This window comes from Phocoena phocoena, chromosome 4 (assembly GCF_963924675.1).
Source record: "Phocoena phocoena chromosome 4, mPhoPho1.1, whole genome shotgun sequence".
Taxonomy (NCBI): Eukaryota; Metazoa; Chordata; class Mammalia; order Artiodactyla; family Phocoenidae; genus Phocoena; species Phocoena phocoena.
Window position 1 is genome coordinate 102,151,410 of NC_089222.1, and position 7,151 is coordinate 102,158,560.

At 34.9% G+C, this 7,151-nt stretch overlaps 1 pseudogene; it reads left to right on the forward strand.

Moving 5' to 3' along the window:
• The first annotated feature begins 6,062 nt into the window (after window positions 1-6,062).
• On the forward strand, window positions 6,063-6,950 carry LOC136122889 (transcription initiation factor IIB pseudogene; annotated as a pseudogene).
• Window positions 6,951-7,151: the final 201 nt, after the last annotated feature.

The window sequence follows — 7,151 nt, forward strand, 5'->3', positions numbered from 1 at the left end:
ACATGAAGAAGAGTTAACAAAGGCTTCATAGGAGCTGAGGCAACTGGCTGAGAAATATTGAGTATGATGAGAATTTAAGAGAGCTTTTACTGGGCTTCCCTGGTGGCGCAGTGGTTGAGAGTCTGCCTGCCGATGCAGGGGACACGGGTTCGTGCCCCGGTCCGGGAAGATCTCACATGCCGCGGAGCGCCTGGGCCCATGAGCCATTGGCTGCTAAGCCTGCGCGTCTGGAGCCTGTGCTCCGCAATGGAAGAGGCCACACTAGTGAGAGGCCCATGTAGCGCAAAAAACAAAAAAAAAAAAAAAAAAAGAGAGAGCTTTTACTGCATGAGGTACAAAAATGGTTAAAGGGGAACCCACAACAGTTTTCTCAGTGGTCTTAACCAAAAGGGCTGTGGCTATAATGCCTCTAAGGCAAGAGGATATCCATGTGCCACAAAGTCCAGTTACTGGCTGTAATCCCTATGAGTTGATGGTGGTCCCTATGTTTTTGGGTGAGTACTTCAAGGGCATTCCCTTCCTTTTCATATACACAAAAGAAAAAGGAAATAAGATTATTGGGCTGCCCAAGGGCAAGTGGGTTCATCAAACTCTCCTTTAAGGCCTTAAAGGCTATGTCATCCTGTTCTGCCCATCAAGTTGGGTCAAGGTTGTTATTGTTGAGTAAAACATACAGAAGTTTGGCCACAACAGAGATACTTGGAATCTAATTTCAACAATAACCAAGTAGCCTGAGAAATCCTCACATTTGGCACTTAATTTGGATTTTGGGAAGTTTAGGACACCCTTAAGTCTGTCTGGATCTAAGTGCAGGCCTTGTTCGGGTGTCAGCTGCCCTAAATATTAAACCTAGGTTGGGCAAACTGCAAGTTTTCTTTGTCCCTTTAAGGCTAAAAACTTTAGCAATTAGATGCTTTCTTGCTGTGAGGAAGCTTGAGAAGCACACAAATTATCCTCATATTGCAACAAATAGGACCCCTAGGGAACTTTCTATCATACAGATCAGTCTTCGTGATTTTCAAGAAATGAGAAGGCCTCTGAGTCAAACCCTGAGGCATTGCTGTCCAGGTGAATTGTTTTTCTTCCCAAATGAAGGCAAAAAGTATTGGCTAAATTTATCAACTGGAATACTAAAGAAGGTACTACATAAATCAATTATAGTGAAGAATTTACTTCTGATGGGAATGGATGTTAATAATTATGAGGGTTAGGAACAACAGGTATCAAGGGATAACAGGGCTGTTTATTGCTTGAAAGTCCTGAAGGAACCTCCACTCCTAGTCCTTAGGTTTTCTTACCAGTAAAAGGGAAGTGTTACAAGGCCTAGTACAAGGGATAATGAAGCCTTGAGTCTTGTAATCTTCTATTATGGGCTTAATACCTTGAAGGGCATCTTATAGGGTATTGCTTAATTCTGAGAAGAGTTTTTGAGGAATCTGTTTGAATCTTGATGGGATGTGCTCTGTGAATATTACCAGCTAACAGTTGGAAATTTTGTCCATAAGAAGGATACTAGCTAAATAAATAGGGACAAATAATCAGGCTTCCTCCCCCCCTCATAATCAGCTCTATTACCTTCAGAGGCAGAACAAATAAAACGTCAAAGAGTCATTTAACTCAACTGGTTGGTTACTTTTAATGACTACTGTCAAATTCAAGAATGATTCCCCCTTTTTGGAGAAAGAAATTCTGGCATGATACTTCCCTAAGAAGTCTCAGCCTAATAAATGTATAGAAGTAGAGGAAATAAGGAAAAAAAGAGTTTGTATCTCTCAGAGTGCCTAAACAAAAGGGATTAGGTTCAGAGACATGAACCTCTTTAGGTTCATTAGAGATCCCCACTGTTAGAACTATATATTTTAGTACTCCAAGGCAGGGGCTGTTTTATAGTAGTGGTGTTGAGCCCTGAAAGTGTGGCTCCAGTGTCAATTAGGACTGGAAGAGATTCATCCCTGATCTGGAGAAATGTAAGTTTCAGGGGAGCAGAGCGTAAAAAGGAAGAATGAATATTTATTTGAAAAAAATATATGTAAATTTAGTAACATGAAAATACAGGAAGTAACATGAGGAACATCAAAAACATAAGCTTAGAACCCTGCCATTCCACAGCTCCTGCTTTAAAAAATCATCCATAAAGAACCATGATTTTGGACTAAAAATAATTCATTGGTATTTCTTAATCTAACCCAACTATTTCAACTGAAAATGCCATTGTAAGTAATGTACAGAAAGTGCAAATGACATTTTCAGGAAATCTGTTGGAATCGTTACTAGTATAATCACAGAAATTGAAAAGAAACTATATGTAAATTTGTCACAATTGTTTATTTTCAAAATATTTAGAAATAAATGCAAGTTTTTCTGAAAAGAAAAAGAAGCCATGTTTTGTTATAGTAAAGTATACTCATGAAGATGGTGTTTTTTAAACACCTTAAACCATAAGTCACAAAGAATCAAATAATTTTCACCTATAAAAAGTAAGCAGAAACTAGGAAAGAAATCAATTCAATTTACAAATTAAAACTACACAACCAATTAGATATATTCCACCAAGCATTTGGGGAATATTAAAAGAAATTAGGAATATAAATAGGGGGAAAGTAATGAGAGCTGACTAAACTCAGAAAATAAATAGAAGAAAAAATAAAAGTGTATATGAAATAATGAATAAATTGTAAGTTTTCTTACAATCAAGTACAATCAAATATATCTGAATGAAAACTTAATAAGGGCAATTAAAGAAAAGCAGCAAAACAGCCAAAGGAATGATGTAAGGAAAGAAGTAAAAAATGGACAGAGGTCAGCCCTGAAATGGAAGACAGGCAAAAACAATCCAGCATATATTTAACTGGAATCTCTAAAGAGAGTCCAACTGAAATAATGGGCTAGAACTTATATCAAAAACTATAATCCTCTTTCCCCACCCCCTCCCCCCCGAAACCAAAGACTACCTGTATCTACATATTCAATGGGCCAAGGAAGTACTAGGGAAAATTGACCTACCACAATCAATTCTTAGACATTTCAAAGACATTCTGTTACACTTTATAGTTAAAGAAAATTTCCTCAGGGCCTCCTGGCCACAATAATAGATAACTAAAAAGGACAAGAGAATTAAACTGACTCAGATTTCACCAGTGATGAAGGATTTTATAAAATTTGTTTATAAAAAGATTGTTTCAGTGACTTGAAATCTTGCTTGGCTGTCTTCCAAGTGTCAAGGCAATAAAACAATGTTTTCTTCACTCAAATGATCAAGAAATTCTCTACCCATGAGTCCTCCTCAAGCAATCAACCAAAGAGTTCCATTCAAGCAGGAAATTACTGGTGAGACTTCAGCAAAAAGATGAAACATGAGCATTTGCTTTAATTGGAAACAAAAACAAGGGTGGGAAAAAAAGTAAATATATATATATATATTTATTTATGCTATATGCTATACAATATGTCATTTTTTGTGTTACATGTTATGACAAAACAAGAATTATATATTAAATATAGGAGAAAATAGGAAGAAAGAAGTATTGAAGTTGTTGCCATTTAGGTAAAACATTGGAGGTAAATTACATTATTTTAAATGGACAACTTGTTTTGTTAAAAGTTAAATTAGAAAACAGAAAACAATGTTTTAAGAGGTATACATACAAAGGTACCTATTAGAACAAAAAGTTAAGCCATCCTAAACACAAGTAAGAAATTTCAATAAATAAAAGAGTGAAAAAAGTCATATAGATAACTGCAAAAGATATATCATAATACACTTAATAATTGTACCATAAAATAATATGACAAAGTCAATACCAAAGACATATCTTTTATTTCAATAAATCAACATGGATATAACTTGCCTGTAAAAGAGAGAAAAAAAATAAATTTAGCTAACAAATCAAAACCCCTAAATATTAAAAAAATGAATCTAAAAGGCTAAATAGAAAAGTGTGAATAAATGTATTCTGAGAATTGGAAACTAGGAAATCTGGGGTTGTTATAATGATAATTTTTTAAAATTAGAATTTAAACAAAATATTGAAAGTAACAAACTTTTTAATAATAAAAGAGACAATTAAAAATATAACATTTGGGCTTCCCTGGTGGCGCAGTCGTTGAGAGTCCGCCTGCCAATGCAGGGGACGTGGGTTTGTGCCCCTGTCTGGGAAGATCCCACATGCCGCGCAGTGGCTGGGCCTGTGAGCCATGGCCGCTGAGCCTGCGCGTCCGGAGCCTGTGCTCCGCAATGGGAGAGGCCACAACAGTGAGAGGCCCGTGTACCGCAAAAAAAAAAATAAATAAATAACATTTATAGATTTTAATGCACCAAATATTATAGCAATCACCTTTATAAATAAAAAACTTGAAAAGCAATGAGATATAGATAGAAATAATATGAATAACAGAAATTAACAGCATTCTCATTATAAGAAAGATAAAGTAGGGAGAAATGATTAAAGATATATAAGAATTGAATGATATAATCAATAAATAGATGTTATGAATATTAAATATATAGACTTTCACCATGAAAATAGAGAATATAACTTCTTCTCATTTGTTCATGAAACTTTATGTATTGTCATGAAGAAAATACCACTATGTTCCTTAAAGCAGAAGTATTACAAACAGACTTTCTGATGACAGTGATATAATACTACAAGTTATTAACAACATAAAAGGCCATTCCATCTTGAAGTTTTAAAGCTTTCTATTAGATAATTATTGGGCTAAAGTGTAACCTAACACTAAAAAAAAAAAAATTCTTAGAAATATTACTGATGAATATTCTACATATCAAAATACATGGGAGTCATTTAAAGCAGCAATCAGACCAGTCATAGCCCTAAATGTATTTATCAGTGAAAATGAACATAAATGAAAATAAATTAATTAGATTCCCAGTTTTCTTTAAAAAAAAACTAGAAAAAGTAACCAAAAAAAACCCCAATGCTAAGTAAGATGAGGGATTTTAATATAAAAACAGGGATGAATGACATGGAAAAAATTGATTTTGTGTGAAAAATTTTACCAAAGAACATTAGCTAACTTAAGAAAAGTAAGGAAAAACAAATTTACAAAACAGAAATGACAAGGTGAAACTAGGTATTGAAATGGGGAAAAGGGAAAAATTACGAGTGCTTTCATACCCTTCTTCAAATAAATACATTTATAGGGAAATACAATTTACCAAAGCCATCCTCTTTAGAGATAAAAAGCTTAAGTTTACTAATGTCTGTAGAAAACAACAGTAAAAGAGAAAAAGTAGGTAGGAAAGGAGCTACCCCCACTCCCCTGCCAAAGTCAGGCCATATGAATTCAAAGGGAAAAATCTACAAAATCTTCAGAAACCCAATAGTTGCGATGTTCCATAAATTGGTTCAGAGTATTGAAATTAAAGGAAATCTTCCTATAATTTTTATGAAGTGTTACATTCATAAGCAAACCTAGTAAAAACAGTACCAGAAAAAGAATATTACTTGTGAAATATCAATGCAAAGTATTAAATATAAGTTAATAAACCCAATATCATATTATGAAAATGATTTACCATGACCAAGTGTAATTTATTCCAGAAATGCAAGATTTGTTTAATATTGTCAAATTATGATCTACCATATTCATAGATATAAAGTTTTTGACAAATTTTAAATCCTATTTCTGGAAAAAAATCTTCAAATAAGTAAAAATGTGTGTGTGTGTAAGGATAAGATATATACTCTAAATATATTCTAACAGAATATATATAATATGTTCTAAATCTTAAAGCCATCATCTTATGTAACATGTGAATACTAACTGCATTTCCACTAAGATTAGGAACAAGGAACCAGTGCCTGTTAAGGATCAACACTTTCTGGAGGCATTAGCCAATACAGTTAGACAAAATATATCAATTAGAATAAGAATTATAAAACAAGAAATAAACGGTCTCAGTTTACATGAAATAAGTTTATCCTAAGAATTTATGTTAAATCCCAGAAACTCAATATTAAAAACTAGGACTATACAGTCTCTTCGTGTCTGCAGTGCATCTGTTGTACCTGGTGGCTGGAACCGCAGTGTCCGTGAAGATGGTGTCTACCAGCCGTTTGGATGCTCTTCCAAGAGTCACATGTCCAAACCATCCAGATGCGATCTTAGTGGAGGACTACAGAGCTGGTGATATGATCTGTCCTGAATGTGGTCTGGTTGTAGCAACAAAAGATCCATCTCGAGTTGGAGATTCTCAGAATCCTCTTCTGAGTGATGGAGATTTGTCTACTATGAATGGCAAGGGTACAGGAGCTGCAAGTTTGGATGAATGTGGTAATTCTAAGTACCAGAATAGGAGAACCATAAGTAGTTCTGATCGGGCGATGATGAATGCATTCAAAGAAATCACTACTATGGCAGACAGAATCAACCTCCCTCGAAATATAGTTGGTTGAACAAATAATCTATTCAAGCAAGCATATGAACAGAAGAGCCTGAAGGGAAGGGCTAATGATGCCATAGCTTCTGCTTGTCTCTATATTGCCTGCAGACAGGAAGGAGTTCCTAGGACATTTAAAGAAATATGTGCTATATCACAAATTTCTAAGAAAGAAATTGGTCGATGTTTTAAACTTATTTTGAAAGCTTTAGAAACCAGTGTGGATTTGATTACAACTGGGGACTTCATGTCCAGGTTTTGTTCCAACCTTTGCCTTCCTAAACAAGTACAGATGGCAGCTACACATATAGCCCATAAAGCTGTGGAATTGGACTTGGTTCCTGGAAGGAGCCCGATATCTGTGGCAGCAGCTGCCATTTACATGGCCTCACAGGCATCAGCTAAGTAAAGGACCCAAAAAGAAATTGGAGATATTGCTGGTGTTACAATCAGACAGTCCTACAGACTAATCTATCCTTAGGCCCCAGATCTGTTTCCTACAGACTTCAAATTTGACACCCCTGTGGACAAACTACCACAGCTATAAATTGAAGCAGCTAATGTCAGACTTCTATGAACACTGAACTTTGCCTGTTGTACATAGCCTATACAAAGTGCTGGATTGAGCCTTTAATAAGAAAAAATGAAAGACATGGTACACATTCCAGGGCTAAATATTAATTACTTGGCCTCCTGTATGTATATACTAGTGAAATATATTTAATGATTTAAATTTCTTACTGGATAT